The sequence below is a fragment of the Schistocerca cancellata genome, chromosome 2, assembly GCF_023864275.1.
Source record: "Schistocerca cancellata isolate TAMUIC-IGC-003103 chromosome 2, iqSchCanc2.1, whole genome shotgun sequence".
Lineage (NCBI taxonomy): Eukaryota > Metazoa > Arthropoda > Insecta > Orthoptera > Acrididae > Schistocerca > Schistocerca cancellata.
Genome location: NC_064627.1, coordinates 1,090,498,664 through 1,090,521,215, shown reverse-complemented (window position 1 = coordinate 1,090,521,215; position 22,552 = coordinate 1,090,498,664). Strand labels below are relative to the sequence as shown.

Here is a 22,552-nt window from a genome sequence, read left to right as displayed (position 1 = left end):
ATCTTCCACATTTCATATTTTACCTCTGTACAAGGTCCAATCCAGACAAATACCTTCAGAGAAGACTTTCTGATGCTTAAATTTATATTAACTGCGAACAAAATTCCCTTTGGAAATATGCTTTTTTTGCTATTTCCAGTCTCAATTTTATACTGTCTGTACTTTGGCTAAATTATCAAGTTATTTTGCTGCTAAAAAACTTATTTGTTTACTTTTAATGTGTCACTTCCTAAAGTAAATCAATGAGCATCACCTGATTTAAACTGACCACATTCTATAATCTTTGTTATGATGCTTTTGTTGATGTTCATCTTATAATCCCTTTTCAAGATGTTATCCATTCTGGACAACTGTTCTCCCAAGTCTTTCACTGCTCACTCAATGAACAGACTGAATAACATCATGGACAGGCTACAGCCCTGTCTCATTCCATCCTCAACTACTGCTAGCCCTTCACATTCCTCCACTTTCAAACTGCAGTGTGGTTTCTTTACAAGTTGTATATAACCTTTTACACCCCATATTTTATCTACAATGCCTTCAGAATTTCAAAGGGTGTATTACAGTCAACATAGTCAAAAGATTTCTCTAAATGTTACGAATGTGGGTAAGCCTTTCTTTAACCTATCTTCTAAGATGAGTCATATGGTCAGTATTGCCTTGTGTCCCTCCATTTCTCTGGAATCTAAACTGATCTTCCTGAGGTCAACTTCTACCAAGTTTTTCGTTCTCCAGTAAATAATCTGAGTCAGTATTTGTAACCACAACTTATTAAAGTGACAGATTTAATGCATTATATTTGACGTCTGAGGGTACTTCACCTGTCTCGTGTCCCACATGTTGGGTGGAGTAGTTTTATCATGACTGGTGGCTCTACAATCTCAATAATTCTGGGAAAATGATGCCCACTACAGAAGTCTTGTCCTGACTTGTCTTTCAGTGTCCTGTTGAATTATTCTCATGGTATCATACCTCCCATATCATCTTCATCTATATCCTCTTCCCGTTCTATAACATTGTTTACAAGTATGTTTCCGTTGTAAAGAATCTCTATACACTGAGGTGACAAAAGTCATGGTACAGTGACATGCATGTATACAGAGGGTGGTAATATCGCGTACACAAAGTACAGAAGGACAGTGCACTGAGGGAGCTGTCATTTGCACTCAGGTCATTCATGTGAAAAGGTTTCCGACATGATTATGGCTACACTATGGGTGGTGGCTCCAACACAGTGTGGGCTGTTTTACATGGAACAGACAGGGTCACCTGGTCCAACTGAACTGATCACTGACAGGAAATAGTTATGTTCAGTTACTTGAAAACCAATTCAGTCATTCATGGACTTCATGTATCCAAATAACCAATGAATTTTTATGGATGACAATGCACCATGTCTCTGGGCCAAAATTGTTCACAACTGGTTTGAAGAACATTCTAGACAATTCAAGCAAATAATATGGCCATGCAGATTGCCCAACATGAATCCAATTGAACATTTATGGGAGATAATCAAAAGGTCAGTTCATGTAAAAATTCCTGCACCAGTAACACTTTCGCAATAATGGTCTCCTTTGCAGGCAGCATGGCTCAATATTTCTGCAGGGGACCTACAACGATTTGTTGAGTCTATGTAACATCGAGTTGCTGTACTACACCATGCAAAAGGAAGTCCTATGCTATATTAGGATGTATCCCATGACTTGTCACCTCAGTGTGTATTCCTTCCATCTTTCAACCTTCCCTTCTTCGAATAGTACATAGGCTTCACACCAGAGCTCTTCATACGCATACAAATGTTTCTCTTTTCCCTTAAGTCCTCTTTATTTTGCTATAGGCAGCATATATCTTTCAGATAGTCAAACATGCTTCTACAGCCCTGTATTTCTCTTTCAGTGATTTCAACTTTGGTCTTCTGCACTTAACATAAGCCTGATTAATTAGTCCCACCACCCATGAGGTGCTTTCTGCACTTGCGTTTTGGTCATATGTCTTCCTGCTGCATGACGGGCCCTCTACGTGGCGACTGTGGACACCAACACCATGATGGAAGCCCCTGTGTTCCGCCACTTGTGTGTGTCAGTTGTCATGACCGCTACTCCCGTCACTCACCAGATTGTCCTTACAAGAGAGAAAAGAAGATCCAAGAGTACAAGTCCCTGGATCGCCTGTCTTATACCGAGACTCGCCAAAAGTATGAGAGACTCCATCCAGTGTCACTGTCTTCAACTTTTGCCTCTGTTACATTCTTTCCCCCTCCTACCTCTTCCTTACTCCAGCCACATCCCCCTCTCCCTCCCCTGCAGTTCTCATGACCTCCCGTCCAGGAGCCGCTCCCCCCCCCCCCCCCGGGCCAAAGAAGTGCCCCCCCTTCTTTGGCACCTGCCAGTGATGGGGCTCCTCCCCCCCCCCCCTCCAGAACTCCTCTCCTCAGCAACTCTCAAACTGGAAGCCTCCTACCACAGCTCGGCCACAAGTCGCACCATCTGTGCACAATAAGGTCGCCCGCTCTCTTTTTGTTCAAGATCTTGCAAACACCTGTACTCCCTCTGTGCCCTGCCCTCCTCCACCTCTGAAAGAGAAGAAAAAGAAACTTAAGACCCAAAGCAAGGCACCCCTTCTGATGACCTCAGAGGTACCATCTCCCTCCTCGCAACCTGAGTCTGACATCTTATTTATTGATGTCACCCCATCCTTGTTGGTGACGACCGACTGAGTGAGATGACCTCCTCCCGGCTTTTTAAAGTCCAACCTGGACTCTTGCTGCATGATCATCCAGTGGAATTGCAAGAGATACTATCGTCACCTATCGGAAATATGTCGTCTTGTCTCCTCCTATTCTGTGTTCTGTCTTGCTCTTCAAGAAATGTACTTCCGTGATGACCACTCTTAAACATATCATGGTTATCGGGCATTTTGTCGGAACCATGCTGGTCCTGGGGTGGCATCTGGTGGGATATGCAGTTTTGTTCACTCCAATGTCATCAGTGACTGGATCCCTCTGAGTACCAACCTGGAGGCAATTGTGGTTAGAGTGCAAACGACTCCAGCAATCACTGTTTACAATGTCTACCTTCCTACAGGAACGCTACTTCCTTACATTGAACTTGTAGCGGTTCACCTACTTTGTTTCTTCGTTTGTTGCCTCGGTGTCGACATACTGGCTGAAAAAATAGGGGTTGGACGTATAGTACTGTCTAAAGTAAATGATGTAGCCGGCAGATGCACAGTTGTGTTTCACAGTCTTTTACTTTCGCTTTTCACAACCCCCCAATAATACACAGTTATATATGGCCAGTGCACTATTGTTCTAACATCCCATAAGCCTCATTAATAGCTAGCAGGCAAACCTCCACATACTGCTACAATAGTTTAAGAGCAGTAAAAACTTAACCACAAAGTTCACAGTTCTTGAAGAATAGAAAGGTATGTATGGAGCAGACAGTGTCATTGTTTTAACACACTGTCTAATTTTGTAACACTTATTTCACAGATAAGTTGAAGCATTGTTGTTGCTCTAACCAACACTGGTTCCTCGTCTGAAACTTGGCCGTGGACAGACTGTCTCATCACCAAAATTTGGGCCCTTATATATCATCACAATAATAGGTGCTCAAACTACACATTGTTCGATGTTTATTTACAGAAATTACAATTAAAACATAACTCATTAAATTAACTGAATACTTCGAAAAGTTCTGTCTTTTTAACAGTGTCTACTACAAGAGTTAGGCCGAATTATTTGTTTAAATCATGAAATTAACAAATACAATTACGCAAACAATACTTTTGATGAAACTGTTAATTACTCTGGAATTAATTAAAGACTGGCTTTGCTAACATGTTTTCGAATAGAGGCAAATATATCCTTAAAGAATACAATTAGTTGTTCCTCCAAATGTTTATAATTATTAAAGAATTTATATTCGTTTATACATCAACAATGGAATTTAAGTTACAAAGCGAACACTGATTTCACCCTATAATAAAACTGAGGGCCAACCTTTCTCTTTTATGAAAATGCATATTATATTCACGTATGTTAATGGTAATTAGTTCAAAAATGAAAAATGAATTTTGAGGTGGCAGATGGCAAAACAAGAGGGTAAGTAAAAATATCCCAGCTTGCTTTGTCACAAACTGTCTACCTAATTACAGCAACTCCCACCCCATTTCTCCTCCTTGGGGACTTAAATGCCCATCACAAACTGGGGGAATGCCAGTTCAATGGGTCGGGGTCTCCTAATTGAACACCTTGTTAAGGTGTTACGGACTTCGATTTATGTCTCCTTAATAATGTTTCCTCTACCTGCTTCTGTGCCACTCACAGCACCTTTACTGCTATCAGTCTCATGATCTCCTCCCCTGCTCTCGTAGCTCTATGGGACAGTGACCACTTTCCAGTGATTCTATCGTTCCTCTGCGCCACCAGTTAGACAGGCCCCCATGTAGGACACTCCGCAGGCCCAATTGGCCTTTATATATGTCTGCTGTGCACTTTGACACCTCCATATTGAATTGCATTGATGCGGTCGTGCAGTGTGCGTCTGCCACTATTCATGCAGCTAGTACTGCTGATCCCCCTATCCACAGGTCCCCCTTGTCATTGACTGGTACTGTGGTGGACAAAGGACATTGCTGTTGCTGTCCAGGACCACTGACGTGTGAAGCAGCAATTTAAATGACACCCTTCACAGACCAACTTCCTCGCTTTTAAGCATCTCCGTGCTAAGGCTCGCTACATTACTGAGCAGAGTAAAAATGAATGCTGGCAGCTCTTTGTTTCTTCACTGGGGATGTATGCCTCTTCATTGCAGGTTTGGTCCAAGCTCCATAGCCTTCTGTACCTTGTCCTCTTTGCAAATGAGGGATGTCTCCCTTCTGACAACTGCTCATGGGTGGGATTGCCAGTTGGCATAAGTGTCTCACTTGCCCCTCTTGGATCTCCTTTTCCACTCCATTTGAATGCACTCGTGTATTTTCTCCCCCCCCCCCTGCCCCCCCTTCTTGGACGGTGCCTCCCTGGACCATATTCAGAGATTGGTGAGGCGTAATAAACACTGGGACATTGCTGAGACAATCACAGGCACGGAGAGCTGTGGATTGGGCGGCAGAAGAAGCTTTGATCAACACAGAGCCCGACCACATCTTACTAAGAGACTCCACTTCACAAAACTTATCCTTTATGTTCACCACAAAAACCATCTGTCCTAGTACAAATGAGTAGTGGGGAAAGTATTTCATCCCAAGACAGTGAACCTGGCCCTCCTCCCCTGGTGCAACCAGAGAAGGGAAGGCTGCCAGCTCATACGAAGCAGCATTCAATGATCCTTCGCTGTTCCAAGAGACAGCCATTTGAGAATGGCCACATTTTTGCAGCTTGATATGCTTCATGCGCCAAGCATCTGCCCTGATACCACCCACTCTGATCAGGGGCTCTCCCCATGGGCACCACCCAGCCAGAGCAAGAGTTGCCTGACATGGCAGCCATTGCCAGAAATTCTGATGCTCCATGAAGACAAGCAACCACTCCTTGGCATACATGGGGAGGGAACAGCTCAGGTATCAGTAGTGTGATCCTTGTGTTGTAAGGGGGCTCAACCATATGGGTACATAACAGCTCCTCCACAAGGACTGGCTACACATGCTGATGACCTAGCAGGGTGGAAGGGGGGCTACAATGGGGAAGGGAGAGGGGAAGGAAGGGGGGAGAGGAAACCCATAAATCAGAACACAGAGAGGGGAAGGAGGGGCAACAGGGAAGGAGCATGGATAAGGAGGGACGGCAGGGTGAAGGAAATGCAGCCAGGGAAAGAAGAATGGGGTGCAATGACTCAGGGCCCCATGTGCGCCACACACGAACTCATGAAGGAACGGTGAGCCCCTCGGGGGGAAGAAAACCTTTGCAGAGTGTGGCTTCAGCTGCCAGAGACTGCACTGACGTGTGTGAGTTGCGTTTGCATGAGTGAGAGTGTGAGCGTGTTGTCTATTTTCAACAGAGACCTCGTTGGCTGAAAGCTTATTTGTGACAGTCTTTTGTTGTGTCTATCTGCATTTCAGCATATCTGCTATATGGTGAGTAGCAACTTTCCTTTACATAATATTGTTACAGACCTGTACAGAAACATACAAAATGATGCAGGAAGCCTATAGTGATTTTGTGCTTCAACCATTCTCGGTGTTACAATTGGTTCACAAGGTTTAAAAACGGCTGGACAGATGTTAAAGATGACCCTCGTTCAGGACACCCTTCGATGTCTACCGACAACGCTCACGTCAGGAATGTCAATGAAACTGTGTGTGCCAATCGAAGAATGACCGTCCAAGATTGCAGAAGAATGTAAAACTTCAGTTGGATCACATCACGAAATCCTGTCACAACATCTTGGAACACATCGTGTTGGCGCCAAGTTCGTCCCACGGCTCATGAGTCAATATCAGAAAGACCCTCACCTCACAATCTGTGAAGGGCTTTTAGATCACACAAATAAGAATGAGATGTTCCATCAGAGAATCATATCTGGTGATGAGACATGGGTCTACAGTTATGATGTTGAGACCAAAAAAAAGCTTGTCCAGTCAGGTCAAATGTCAAAGCCATGCTGGTAGTTTTCTTTGACTTTAAAGGATTAGTTCATCATGAATTTGTGCCACAGGGACAAACTGTTAATTGATGGTACTATTGGGACACACTGTGAGGCCTATGAGAAAATGTGAGAAGGAAATGGCCTCAAATGTGGTGAGACAATTTGTAGCTCATGCACTACAATTACACACACACACACACACACACACACACACACACATTGTTGGTGCATGACTATTGCATAAAAAATACATACTCTCCAGAACAAAGATGACGGCACTTCACGCAATCCAGCAAGAGGTGTACCAAGACTACTTCCAGAAGTGGAAATGGTGATGAGATCAGTGTATCAATTGAGGAGGAAAGTATTTCGAAGGAAACCGTGCACAATAAATAAAAGGAGAGCGTAGAAAAAATGTGTGGAAACCAGAATTTTTTGAACAGATCTCGTAAATGTACAGAAAACAGTAAGTATGAACTTCCACACAAGACAAAATCTTACCCCCTTCACAGCACTTACAATTATTTGTGAAGAAAATATTGCAAATACGGAGGACACCAAATTTCTTGGACTTACGATAAGTAACACCCGAACCGGAAATGACATATTGAGGCACTGTCACAAAAGCTTAACAAAATCTGTTATATTAAAAGACACAGCCAGTGCAGATACTTTGAAGCTGGTGTATCATGCCCTGTTTGTGCATGTCTTGAGCTATGTCCTGATCTTCTGGGGAAATAGTACTGAAAGTCTCATAATTTTCAAACTACAAAAAGAAGTGGTAAGAATAATGACATTAAAAAAAGAACTGAGCACTGTCATCCACTGTTCATACAGTTAAATATTATGCCACTGCCACGCCTCTATATAATGTAATTCGCTTGGTTTACAGTACAGCATTTGGAATCCCTTCACAGAAATGTAGACCAACACACACGACTGCAGAAACAAAACCCAATTACAAATTATAGCTAACAACACAAAGTTATATGTTAATGGGGTTAAGTGTATCGGCATTAAAATATACAGCCAACTCCCATCAAACATCAAAACAATCAAAAATCCAAAAATAATGAGACTCAAATTAAAGGAATTGTTACTAAGTCATTGTTTCTATTCTGTACATAAACTTCTTGAAACAAAATTTTAATTACTTGTAATAAGCTAGATTCTATTTTAACTACAATGTACAGCCTGTAATTTTTATGTGTGCATGCACTATGTGAGCAAAATTCGGTAATACAAATATAATCTCCAGTAGCGATCCATCTGTCTGGAATATTCTTGATACTGATAACTATGCAAAACATGTGGATTATTTCTTAGTAATGTAAATTTTCATTTGTTATTCACTTGTATGTATTTCTACTTAGTAAGATAATTTAAACTGTTTTCTTATAGTTTTACGTTTTTGTCTATATCTCTTACATGTATTCTGCTAAGTGAAGTATGTACCACTACGACCATCTGTCATCATACACCATCTTACACTAATTTGACTTGTTCTATATCATGATATGATTTACTGTAAAAAAAAATATGACCTACAGTACTAATAATAAATAAATAAAATATGTCACATTAACAAACTTGTTTATACCCATGCTTTTTCAGCTTATGAATTTATGTTTTTGTTTAACTGAAAAATGTTGCTTTTACTGATTTATAATCTTGGCCCTTAATTTGTAGGTTTGTGGTTTGAAAACAGTGTGATGAAGCAAGCTGGGATCTCTCTACTTCCTCTCTTCTTTTGCCATCTGTCCCCTTAAATTCATTTTATTTTAATTTTTGCCTAATTACCATTAACATGCCTGAGTATAATCTACATTTCCATAAAGGAAAAAGGTTGGCCCTCAGTCTTAGGAATATACCACCTGGTCTAATTTTGTGAGCCTGCCCGGCTAGCTGCATGGTCTAATGCACTGCTTCCCGAGTGGGAAGGTGTGCCGGTTCCCAGCACGAATCCACTCAGCGGGTTAGTGTTGAGGTCTGATGCGCAGGCCAGACTGTGGATGGTTTTGGCAATGGCCTTACCGCAGTGGATACACCAGTTCCTGTCAGCTCACTGAAGTTAAGCACTGTCGGGCATGGCCGGCAGTTGGATGGGTGACCATCTGCGCTGCCATGCGCTGTTGCCATTTTTTGGGGTTCACTCAGCCTTGTGATACCAACTGAGGAGCTACTCGACCGAACAGTAGCGGCTCTGGTCAAAGAAAACCATCATAACGACCAGGAGAGCCGTGTGCCGACCACACGCCCCTCCTATCCGCATCCTCAGCTGAGGATGACTCGGCGGTTGGGTTGGGGTTGTTTTGGGGAAGGAGACCAGACAGCGAGGTCATCGGTCTCATCGGATTAGGGAAGGAAGTCGGCCGTGCCCTTTCAGAGGAACCATCCCGGTATTTGCCTGGAGTGATTTAGGGAAATCACGGAAAACCTAAATCAGAATGGCCGGACGTGGGATTGAACCATCGTCCTCCTGAATGCGAGTCTAGTGTCTAACCACTGCGCCACCTCACTCGGTACTCGGCGGTTGGATGGGCACGATGGGCCACTTGTGGCCTGAAATCGGAGTGCTTTTTTCCCTAATTTTGTGCTTAGTTTTGTGTATGTAATTAATTTTCTAATTTATTTTGACCATTCCTAGTTAATATATTTTGTTATAGGATGAAATCAGTAATAGTTTCATGACTTAGAGTCTACTGTTGACTTATAAACAAATATAAATTCTGTACTAAATATAAACATTTGGAAGAAGAACTACTAGGATTCTTGAAGTATTTATTTATTTGGCTCTATTTCAAAACATATTAGCAAAGCAGCCATTAATTAATTCCAAAATAATTACCTGATTTGTCAAAGTATTGTTTGTATAACTGTATTGTTAATTTCATTATTTACAGAAATAATTTAGCCTAGCATTTGTGGTAGAAGGAACTATCAAAAAGAAGGAATTTTTCAATGTATTCATTTAATTGAATGAGTTATGTTTTAATTGTAGTTTCTGCAACTTAAATATCGATCAACGTATAAGTTTCAGTGCCTATTATTGTGAGGATATATAAAGGACCAATTTTTGGTCCTGAGGCAGTGACTCTACGCCTGATTTTCAGGTGGAAATTAAGTACTGATTAAATTAACAACAATGTATCAACTTAACAGTGGGATAAGTGTAACACAAATAGGCTGCATATTAAAAGAATTTGAGAAATAGTGTCACACGTACCGTATTATTCTGCAAGAACTGTGAACTGTGAGGTTAGGTTTTTACTATTCATAGATGATCAACAGCAAACTATTGTAGCAGTACATTGATTTTTGCCTGCAACCTATTAATGAGGCTTAACAACATTTACCAATAGTGAACTGGCCATATAGTTGTGTAATATTGGGGGGTTGTGACCAGTAAAAGTAAAGAACTGTGAAACGCAATTGAACTTCCACCCCCTCCCCCCCCCCCCCAAATTTTTCAGTCAATATAACAATGCAGTACGTTGACACAGAGGACTATCAATGAAGAAATAAAGCAGGTGGCTGTCACAACAGGTATGACACACAATTTTTGAACAACTTCATTTGTATGTAGAGGATGACATGCGTTCTGAGACCAACAAATTTCAAAGCCGGTGTAAAGTGACATCTATGGCTATCAACGATATTACATGGTGGTGAAGTTTCAAACCTCATTTCTTTTTGTAATTTCATTGTTGGTTTCCCTCTCATCCTATGCTATTGTGTCTCTCATTGACAAGATGTTGGAGGCTTTCCTGCGTAACGTGCAATAGTCTCACAATCCATCACCCTATTTCTCTACATCACCAAATGAAGAAATAACCAGTTCCAATGATCAATATTGCTATTTGTGAAACCATTTCTCAATTTTCTTATAGACAAGTAAATAGGAACAGTTTCATTGGGGAAGGTGTTGCAATACACCAAGTGTGCAGTGTAACTCTCTAAAAAGAGGGAAAGGGAAAGCACAAATCCATCAAGTTACAAAATTTGCAAACTTTTTCGAGGCTGCTTAAACAATATGTGCCAGTAAAATTGTACACTTATGACAATCGCTTAAATACTAATGAGAGGTTACACACAGACGCAAGACTTTACACAGTGGTGTGGCCCAGCATACAATCTGTTTGGTCAGCTTAAGAGAAGAGGCAACACATGTGAGTTTTGTCACAGGTAACACTTGCTAGGAGGTAGGAACTAGGAGTCATCTGGTAAATCCCAATAGACAATGCTTTCAGACTCTGCTGCTGGTGGAAGCAAGAGGTTACACAGTAACACAGAGCACAAGGGGAGTAGGCAACCTGTATGTTACTGGTGGGGTACAGCTGCTGGGGAAACCCAGCCACTTGGCCACTAGAAGATGTGGTTAGGTGAGGTCCCACTATGGCAGGAATTCAGCGACTGAAAAATCATTTCACAGCCACAAAATCCATAAAATCTAAACCCATATAGCTAAATATTTGGCAAGTGAACCAAACTGAAGAGAAAGATGGGATGACAATGTACACCTGAACACACTCATGATACACCAAAAACAACTTAGGTTAGTCAAGACACAAGATTTGCAAATACCTAAGGACTAGCAAGCAACTTAATCCATTAAAAAAAAAAAAAAATAAATAAATAAATAAATAAATAAATAAAAGTATCAACAGGTAGTGCTTGAGGAGCTCTATCAAACTATAACAACAAAGGAAAATCCAGGATGAAATGTAACATTATTATGAAAAGGACAGCTGCTACTCACCATATAACAGAGATGCTGAGTCACAGATAGGCACAACAAAAAGACTGTCAGAATGTGAGCTTTCAGCCGACTAGGTCTTCATCAAAAATAGACAACAGTCTGGCTTCAGTAGCCAGAGACTGTGGTCATAGGTGTGAGTTGCATTTGCACAAGTGTGTGTGTGTGTGTGTGTGTGTGTGTGTGTGTGTGTGTGTGTGTGTCCAACAAAGGCCTAGTTAGCCAAAAGCTCACTTTCTGAAAGTCTTGCTGTGTCTATCTGTGACTCAGCATTTCCGCTCTTTGGTAAACATCAACTATCCTTTTCATAAAATATAACATCATTTTTATACATGTAATATATTCTGAATTATAAGCTGGATAGGTTAAAGCTAGATATAGTGGGAATTAGTGAAGTTCAGTGGCAGGAGGAACAAGACTTCTGGTCACGTGAACACAGGGTTATAAATACAAAATCAAATAGGGGTAATGCAGGAGTAGGTTTAATAATAAATAAAAAAATAGGAGTGCGGGTAAGCTACTACAAACAGCATAGTGAATGCATTATTGTAGCAAAGATAGACACAAAGCCCACACCCACCACAGTAGTACAAGTTTATATGCCAACTAGCTTCGCAGATGACTAAGAGATTGACGAAATGTATGATGAGATAAAAGAAATTATTCAGATAGTGAAGGGAAACGAAAATTTAATAGTCATGGGTGACTGGAATTTGATAGTAGGAAAAGGAAGAGAAGGAAAAGTAATAGCTGAATATGAAATGGGATGTAAGGAATGAAAGACGAAGCTGCCTGGTAGAATTTTGCACAGAGCATAAATTAATCATAGCTATCACTTGGTTCCAGAATGATGAAAGAAGGATCTATACATGGAAGAGGCCTGGAGACACTGGGAGGTTTCAGATAGATTATATAATTATGAGACAGAGATTTAGGAACCAGGTTTCAAATTGTAAGACATTTCCAGCGGCAGAAGTGGCCTCTGATCACAATCTATTGGTTATGAACTGTAGATTAAAACTGAAGAAACTGCAAAAAGGTGGGAATTTAAGTAGATGGGCCCACGATAAACTGAAAGAACCAGACACTGTAGAGAGTTTCAGAGAGAGCATTAGGGAGCAACAGACAAGAATGGGGGAAAGAAATATAGTAGAAGAGGAATGGGTAGCTTTGAGAGATGAAATAGTGAAGGCAGCAGAGGATCAAGTAGGTAAAAAGACTAGGGCTACTAGAAATCCTTGGGTAACTGAAGAAATATTGAATTTAATTGATGAAAGGAGAAAATATAAAAGTGCAGTAAATGAAGCAGGCAAAAAGGGATATAAACATCTCAAAAATGAGATCGATAGAAAGTGCAAAATGGCTAAGCAGGGATGGCTAGAGGACAAATGTAAGGATGTAGAGGTATATATCACTGGGAGTAAGATGGATACTGCCTACAGGAAAATTAGAGAGACCTTTGGTGAAAAGCGAACCACTTGCATGAATATCAAGAGCTCAGATGGAAACTCAGTTCTAAGCAAAGAAAGGAGAACAGAAAGGTGGAAGGAGTATATATAGGAGGAGTACATAGTGGGTCTATACAAGGGCGATGTACTTGAGGACAATATTATGGAAATGGAAGAGGACATAGATGAAGATGAAATGGGAGATATGATACTGCATGAAGAGTTTGACAGAGCACTGAAAGACCTAAGTCGAAACCAGGCCCAACAAGTAGACAACATTCCATTAGAACTACTGATAGCATTGGGAGAGCCAGCCCTGACAAAACTCTACTATCTGGTGAGCATCTTAGAAGATAGATTAAGGAAATGCAAACCTATGTTCCTAGCATCTGTAGACTTAGAGAAAGCTTTTGAAAATGTTGACTGGAATACTCTCTTTCAAATTCTGAAGGTGGCAGGGGTCAAATACAAGGAGCGAAAGGCTATATACAATTTGGCTCTGGCTCTGAGCACTATGAGACTCAACTTCTGAGGTCATTAGTCCCCTAGAACTTAGAACTAGTTAAACCTAACTAACCTAAGGACATCACACACATCCATGCCCAAGGCAGGATTCGAACCTGCGACCGTAGCGGTCTCGCAGTTCCAGACTGGAGCGCCTAGAACCGCACGGCCACTGCGGCCGGCTATTTACAATTTGTACAGAAACCATATGGCAGTTATAAGAGTTGAGAGACATGAAAGGGAAGCACTGGTTGGAAAGGGAGTGAGACAGGGTTGTAGCCTATCCCCGATGTTATTCAATCTGTATATTGGGGAAGCAGTAAATGAAACAAAAGAAAAATTCGGAGTAGGAATTAAAATCCATGGAGAAGAAATAAAAACTTCGTGGTTTTCCAATGACATTGTAATTCTGTCAGATACAGCAAAAGACTTGGAAGAGCAGTTGAATGGAATGGACAGTGTCTTGGAAGGAGGATATGAGATGAACATCAACAAAAGCAAAACGAGGATAGTGGAATATAGTCGAATTAAATCGGGTGATGCCGAGGGAAGTAGATTAGGAAATGAAACACTTAAAGTAGTAGATGAGTTTTGCTATTTGGGGAGCAAAAAATTGATGAGGGTCGAAGTAGAGGGGATATAAAATGTAGATTGGCAATGACAAGGAAAGCGTTTCTGAAGAAGAGAAATTTGTTAACATCAAGTGTAGATTTAAGTGTCAGGAAGTCTTTTCTGTAAGTTTTTGTATCGAGTGTAGCCCTGTATGGATGACAAAAATGGACAATAAATAGTTTAGACAAGAAGAGAATAGAAGCTTTCGAAATGTGGTGCTACAGAAGAATGCTGAAGATTAGATGGGTAGATCACATAGCTAATGACGAGGTACTGAATAGCATAGGGGAAAAGAGAAATTTGTGGCACAGCTTGACTAGAAGAAGGGATCGGTTGGCAGGACATGTTCTGAATCATCAAGGGATCACCAATTTAGTATTGGAGGCCAGCGTGGAGGGTAAAAATTGTAGGAGGAGACCAAGAGACGAATACACTAAGCAGATTCAGAAGGACGTAGGTTGCAGTAGGTACTGGGAGATGAAGAAGCTTGCACAGGATAGAGTAGCATGGAGAGCTGCATCAAACCAGTCTCTGGACTGAAGGCCACTACAACAAGGAGCTGGAACGTCGATTCCGAGATGCAAAACCATAATTTCATGTAAAATGAGTTGTAAATTCGTAAAAGTAGTGGCAATGTGAGAAAGACGGCAGTAGCTAGCCAAAGTCATAGGAGTTTTGTTATGTTTGATAATAATTAATAGCAAATAAGAACAGATTAACTACCTCACTAATTAAATTTTAAATAAATAAAAAATTAAGAACCCAGCACAAATCTTGCACCACAGTGGAAAAACTGGAAAAACCTGGCCTAGTTTAACATACAACATGTACAGCAGCAATAAGATAAATGCACATGTGAGAATTTTTATGACGACACACCAAGGTCATATAGAAGGGCAGTTGCCTCTGACAGTTCGTTTCGAGAGTTGGCCGAGTTTGGATGTATGGTATTGTGAGTGGTGTGTCTGTCACAGGCTTCAAATGAAAGAAATTTCTCAGAAGACAAATTAGTGCCGCATCTCTAAGAACCTGGAAATTTTTTGGGAAACAGCTCCATGAATTATGGAATTTCGTGGAGGAGTTGTGTAAGACTTACAAAAGTATCAGTAGTTAATATTGGGGTTTAATTTTTGTACACACATACAAAATGTAGTATTTTACACCAGTCACTTAGAGAACTTTAACATCTGACCAGATGTGTTGGACAGGGTGTATATGCGAACAAGGAAAAAAACATTCCTGGGTTTCTCCCGGATTTCCCGGTTACAAATACACTTTCTCCTGGGTGAAAACATACTTTCTCCCTGTTAACTGACAGTATATTTTCTCTCGGAACTGTACAACTTATCCGTCCTTTGAATGATTATGGTTTAATACACAGGCACAGAATTTCCAGGCGCTTTAGAAAACTAAACACAGGGGGAAAAAATGCGTTTTGGAAAGATCTTTGATGTGCAGCAACATGTACGGTGCATATTTTCGTATTATGAAAGTATAAATTTGAATTCCACCAAACACCGCATGTTACATTCCAAAGCATTGAAATCGAGATTGCGATGCCCTTTTGTGAGCCAGTCATAGCTCATGTCATGCGATCTCACCAGCTGAAGACAGCGGGTATTCGCAGCTCAGAACACATGATGTAGTCAGCCAATAGCAACATCATTGTTAAGTAGCACGAACACACAAACAGAAAAGTTAATGGTTTAAATTAATATACATAGTGTTGCTACATGAAAAGTAAAGCTTTCACATATGATATTGGTTAAGATTAATCGCTGCAAGAGAAGCTAAGCTTTCACATATAATGTTGGTCTTTTATGCGCTTATTAAAATTTAAGATATATCACACAAATGTGCCAGCAAAATTTTTAATAACGACATAAATGTCTGATTTTCTGGGCTTGAAACTCATTTAAATGGTTCATCATCAAAGAGTTGATTTTTAAATGAGAGTCAAACGCTCTGTGATTTGAGAAATTCATTGTACATTCTCGCACATAGTTCCGGAATAACTGCCAGAATGGTACTTCGATGGTAATGCTTTTCAAACCACCATTCAGAATATTTTCCTGCGACCTGTTAGAAATAGGTTCGATTCTGCAGTTGCCAAATAGCGCCAGATGACAGGCGTCACCACGCTTGTGCAGCTACTATGTCATAGGGAGCTCATATGTTCGTATGTGTAAAACATTAAAAGATCTTACATTATGTCATTAAAAAAAAAAAAAGGCATCAGAGGATACTCCAAGAGCATCGGAATTTCATGACCCATACTAAAATGAGCACATTTAAAGTGCACATTCGTATGTCCAGATTCCCAGAGAAGTAGGCCACGACCTGATATTAAGCTTTCAAATGTGGTTTTCGAGATGTAAATTTTCTTGGAGTACCAGTAGTGTGTTATCTAATGTTTGGTTCTTTATTATGGCATATTGCCATATGTGCTAGAAGTTGAAAACATGCACTTGAAATGCAGCGAACAGTGTGTGGAATTAACCACTTCGTTCCAAATATATTGTCTGCCTCAGCGGAAGAAATTAATAAAAGAAAATTCTTTAACAAACCAACAAAAATAACTTCTGCAAGGCAATTAATGCTTGACTGTCAGAAAGATGGAAATAAAGTAAAATCTGCAACTAATAACACATTTTAGCCTTCCGTAATAATGAGAATGTATTTTAATTCACTTGATAGCTCCCAGCTACAGAAATCGGTACTGTTTTCATTTGACGTGAGAGCAGTAAACGAAGAGGAAACAGCAATAACTCAGACTGCTATGCCCATCAGCCCCGGATCTACATTTCCAAACTGGGACAATATCCCGCCACTCTCTCGAGTGTTAGAGACAGGAACAAAGGTGATGTGACTTACCAAAAAAAAGTGCTGGCAGGTCGATAGACACACAAACATACACACAAAATTCTAGCTTTCGCAACCAACGGCTGCTTCATCAGGAAAGAGGGAAGGAGAGGGAAAGACGAAAGGATGTGGGTTTTAAGGGAGAGGGTAAGGAGTCATTCCAATCCCGGGAGCGGAAAGACTTACCTTAGGGGGAAAAAAGGATGGGTATACACTCGCACACACACACATATCCATCCACACATATACAGACACAAGCAGACATACTCAAAGGCAAAGAGTTTTGGCAGAGATGTCAGTCGAGGTGGAAGTGCAGAGGCAAAGATGTTGTTGAATGACAGGTGGGGTATGAGTCGCGGCAACTTGAAATTAGCGGAGATTGAGGCCTGGTGGATAACGGGAAGAGAGGATATATTGAAGGGCAAGTTCCCATCTCCGGAGTTCGGATAGGTTGGTGTTAGTGGGAAGTATCCAGATAACCCGGACGGCGTAACACTGTGCCAAGATGTGCTGGCCGTGCACCAAGGCATGTTTAGCCACAGGGTGATCCTCATTACCAACAAACACTGTCTGCCTGTGTCCATTCATGCGAATTGACAGTTTGTTGCTGGTCATTCCCACATAGAATGCATCACAGTGTAGGCAGGTCAGTTGGTAAATCACGAGGGTGCTTTCACACGTGGCTCTGCCTTTGATCATGTACACCTTCCGGGTTACAGGACTGGAGTAGGTGGTGGTGGGAGGGTGCATGGGAGAGGTTTTACACCGGAGGCGGTTACAAGGATAGGAGCCAGAGGGTAGGGAATGTGGTTTGGGGATTTCATAGGGATGAACTAAGAGGTTACGAAGGTTAGGTGGACGGCGGAAAGACACTCTTGGTGGAGTGGGGAGGATTTCATGAAGGATGGATCTCATTTCAGGGCAGAATTTGAGGAAGTCGTATCCCTGCTGGAGAGCCACATTCAGAGTCTGATCCAGTCCCGGAAAGTATCCTGTCACAAGTGGGGCACTTTTGTGGTTCTTCTGTGGGAGGTTCTGGGTTTGAGGGGGTGAGGAACTGGCTCTGGTTATTTGCTTCTGTACCAGGTCGGGAGGGTAGTTGCGAGATGCGAAAGCTGTTTTCAGGTTGTTGGTGTAATGGTTCAGGGATTCCGGACTGGAGCAGATTCGTTTGCCACGAGGACCTAGGCTGTAGGGAAGGGACCGTTTGATGTGGAATGGGTGGCAGTTGTCATAATGGAGGTACTGTTGCTTGTTGGTGGGTTTGATGTGGAGGGCCGTGTGAAGCTGGCCATTGGACAGGTGGAGGTCAATGTCAAGGAAAGTGGCATGGGATTTGGAGTAGGACCAGATGAATCTGATGGAACCAAAGGAGTTGAGGTTGGAGAGGAAATTCTGGAGTTCTTCTTCACTGTGAGTCCAGATCATGAAGATGTCATCAATAAATCTGTACCAAACTTTGGGTTGGCAGGCCTGGGTAACCAAGAAGGCTTCCTCTAAGCGACCCATGAATAGGTTGGCATACGAGGGGGCCATCCTGGTATCCATGGCTGTTCCCTTTAATTGTTGGTATGTCTGACCTTCAAAAGTGAAGAAGTTGTGGGTCAGGATGAAGCTGGCTAAGGTAATGAAGAAAGAGGTTTTAGGTAGGGTGGCAGGTGATCGGCGTGAAAGGAAGTGCTCCATCGCAGCGAGGCCCTGGACGTGCGGAATATTTGTGTATAAGGAAGTGGCATCAATGGTTACAAGGATGGTTTCTGGGGGTAACAGATGGGTAAGGATTCCAGGCGTTCGAGAAAGTGGTTGGTGTCTTTGATGAAGGATGGGAGACTGCATGTAATGGGTTGAAGGTGTTGATCTACGTAGGCAGAGATACGTTCTGTGGGGGCTTGGTAACCAGCTACAATGGGGCGGCCGGGATGATTGGGTTTGTGAATTTTAGGAAGAAGGTAGAAGGTAGGGGTGCGGGGTGTCGGTGGGGTCAGGAGGTTGATGGAGTCAGGTGAAAGGTTTTGTAGGGGGCCTAAGGTTCTGAGGATTCCTTGAAGCTCCGCCTGGACATCAGGAATGGGATTACCTTGGCAAACTTTGTATGTGGTGTTGTCTGAAAGCTGACACAGTCCCTCAGCCACATACTCCCGACGATCAAGTACCACGGTCGTGGAACTCCTGTCCGCCGGAAGAATGACGATGGATCGATCAGCCTTCAGATCACGGATAGCCTGGGCTTCAGCAGTGGCGATGTTGGGAGTAGGATTAAGGTTTTTTAAGAAGGATTGAGAGGCAAGGCTGGAAGTTAGAAATTCCTGGAAGGTTTGGAGAGGGTGATTTTGAGGAAGAGGAGGTGGGTCCCGCTGTGACGGAGGATGGAACTGTTCCAGGAAGGGTTCAATTTGGATAGTGTCTTGGGAAGTTGGATCATTAGGAGTAGGATTAGGATCATTTTTCTTCATGGCAAAGTGGTATTTCCAGCAGAGAGTACGAGTGTAGGACAGTAAATCTTTGACGAGGGCTGTTTGGTTGAATCTGGGAGTGGGGCTGAAGGTGAGGCCTTTGGATAGGACTGAGGTTTCGGATTGGGAGAGAGGTTTGGAGGAAAGGTTTACTACTGAATTAGGGTGTTGTGGTTCCAGATTGTGTTGACTGGAATTTTGAGGGTTTGGAGGGAGTGGAGCTGGAAGTGGGAGATTGAGTAGATGGGAGAGACTGGGTTTGTGTGCAATGAGAGGAGGTTGAGGTTTGCTGGAAAGGTTGTGAAGGGTGAGTGAGTTGCCTTTCCAGAGGTGGGAAACCAGAAGATTGGATAGTTTTTTGAGGTGGAGGGTGGCATGCTGTTCTAATTTGTGGTTGGCCTGTAGGAAGATGCTCTGAACAGCCGGTGTGGATGTGGGAGAGGAAAGATTGAAGACTTTTATTAAGGATAGGAGTTGACGGGTGTGTTCATTGGCTGAGTTGATGTGTAGGTGAAGGATTAGGTGGGTGAGGGCAATGGATTGTTCAGTTTGGAACTGGTATAGGGACTGATGGAAAGAAGGGTTGCAGCCAGAGATGGGAACTTTAAGTGTGAGGCCTTTGGGGGTAATGCCAAATGTCAGACAAGCCTGAGAAAATAAAATATGGGAGTGTAATCTGGCTAGGGCGAAGGCATGTTTGCGGAGGGAATGTAAATAAAACTTAATGGGGTCGTTGTGGGGGTGTTGTGAGGGTGACATGGTATTAGAAGGTGAAAAGTGTAACATTAGGCTGAAATTAAAATCAAAATAAAAATATATGGGGAGAGATAAAGGTGAACTAGAAAGTAACTGGAGATCTGGTGTGAAAAAAGGCGAAAAAGTGTTGGTTAAAGCTGGGCTATGTTGATCCTGTGGTGAACTTGGGTTGGTAGACAACGATGTGTACAAAGGTTAGGTGGTTGTGTTGCCGCCAAAACACGTTAAAGGGTGGAGAAATTCGGGAAAATTTCGAAAAAACTGCATGTAAATGTATTAAAAGGAGTGGTTTTGTGGTGGCAGATTATGAAAATGAGGCTAACAATTGTCTGACGAAGAAATAATGACGTTAACCTGTGGGAAGCGGCTAAAAATTATCGATGATGTGGGAAAAAACGGAAATGGAATAATAGCAAAAGTTATTAGAACTAGCCAAAATGGTTGTTTAATAGGTGAAAGGAACTGTTTGTGAACTAGAAATGGTGGATTTTATAGCAGCGGTAGTGTTGAAAGTGGAAAAAATTTTTTTTGGTTATGGTTTGGAAGTGGGTTACGTATTATTGAGTACATATAGGTGGGATAAAATTGTATAGTAGATAATGGTAAAAAGGAGAAGGTGAATACAAAGTGAAACTACTGGCAAAAACAGAAAGAGAAAATAAGACGACAGAAAAGATTTCGAAATGCAACAGTGACAATAACAAACGTAATTGTTGGGTTCAAATTAATGATATGAATATAATAGAGGGAAACATTCCACGTGGGAAAAATATATCTAAAAATAAAGTTGATGTGACCCCACCGACACCCCGCACCCCTACCTTCTACCTTCTTCCTAAAATTCACAAACCCAATCATCCCGGCCGCCCCATTGTAGCTGGTTACCAAGCCCCCACAGAACGTATCTCAGCCTACGTAGATCAACACCTTCAACCCATTACATGCAGTCTCCCATCCTTCATCAAAGACACCAACCACTTTCTCGAACGCCTGGAATCCTTACCCAATCTGTTACCCCCGGAAACCATCCTTGTAACCATTGATGCCACTTCCCTATACACAAATATTCCGCACGTCCAGGGCCTCACTGCGATTGGCCTTTTAATATGTCTGCTCGTGTCTGTATATGTGTGGATGGAGATGTGTGTGTGTGTGCGCGAGTGTATACCCATCCTTTTTTCCCCCTAAGGTAAGTCTTTCCGCTCCCGGGATTGGAAAGACTCCTTAACCTCTCCCTTAAAACCCACATCCTTTCGTCTTTCCCTCTCCTTCCCTCTTTTCTGATGAAGCAGCCATTAGTTGCGAAAGCTAGAATTTTGTGTGTATGTTTGTGTTTGTTTGTGTGTCTATCGACCTGCCAGTGCTTTTGTTTGGTAAGTCTCATCATCTTTGTTTTTTGATATATTTTTCCTACGTGGAATGTTTCCCTCTATTTTTATATATATAGTTATAATAGAAGGAAACATTCCACGTAGGAAAAATATACCTAAAAACAAAGATGATGTGACTTACCAAATGAAAGTGCTGGCAGGTTGACAGACACACAAACGAACACAAACATACACACAAAATTCAAGCTTTCGCAACAAACTGTTGCCTCATCAGGAAAGAGGGAAGGAGAGGGAAAGACGAAAGGATGTGGGTTTAAGGGAGAGGGTAAGGAGTCATTCCAGTCCCGGGAGCGGAAAGACTTACCTTAGGGGGAAAAAGGGACGGGTATACACACGCACACACACACACACACACACACACACACACATATATATATATATATATATATATATATATATATATAGTTATAATAGAAGGAAACATTCCACGAAGGAAAAATATACCTAAAAACAAAGATGATGTGACTTACCAAATGAAAGTGCTGGCAGGTCGACAGACACACAAACGAACACAAACATACACACAAAATTCAAGCTTTCGCAACAAACTGTTGCCTCATCAGGAAAGAGGGAAGGAGAGGGAAAGACGAAAGGATGTGGGTTTTAAGGGAGAGGGTCTTTCCGCTCCCGGGACTGGAATGACTCCTTACCCTCTCCCTTAAAACCCACATCCTTTCGTCTTTCCCTCTCCTTCCATGTTTCCTGATGAGGCAACAGTTTGTTGCGAAAGCTTGAATTTTGTGTGTATGTTTGTGTTCGTTTGTGTGTCTGTCGACCTGCCAGCACTTTCATTATATATATATATATTTTAAAAATCGAATTTTCAAAAATATATTCATTTTGTAGCGCACGCACATCTTTACAGAAAGTCTGATGCGTAAAACATATGTGTTTGAGGAAATATAACACATGTTATTTGGTCTTAAGTGTGCCAAAGTGCAGTGCCTCGCCTCCTCACACTGCATTCTTCTATCGTACGTCACTGTACTTTGCTCTGTGGAATTGATAACGTGTACATTTTGTAATGGATGCCATCAAACCATATTCAGGACAGTGGAAATTAAAATGTCCTGTAGTGCCTCTCCTGCTTACAGTCAGCTGGTTTAACATCCTGCTCCCCCCCCCTCCCTCCTTCCAAAAAAAACTTACAGAAAATTTGCACTTTTTATTTCCTATCAGTTAA

The 22,552-nt window shown here is 41.8% G+C and overlaps 1 protein-coding gene and 1 pseudogene across 3 annotated transcripts in view; one reads left to right on the top strand and one right to left on the bottom strand.

The window, feature by feature from the left end:
• The window catches only part of LOC126163104 (mucin-6-like), a 92,336-nt gene that overhangs the window by 21,206 nt on the left and 48,578 nt on the right, over positions 1-22,552 (bottom strand). The window lies entirely within an intron of this gene.
• Positions 8,608-8,725, top strand: LOC126163555 (5S ribosomal RNA; annotated as a pseudogene).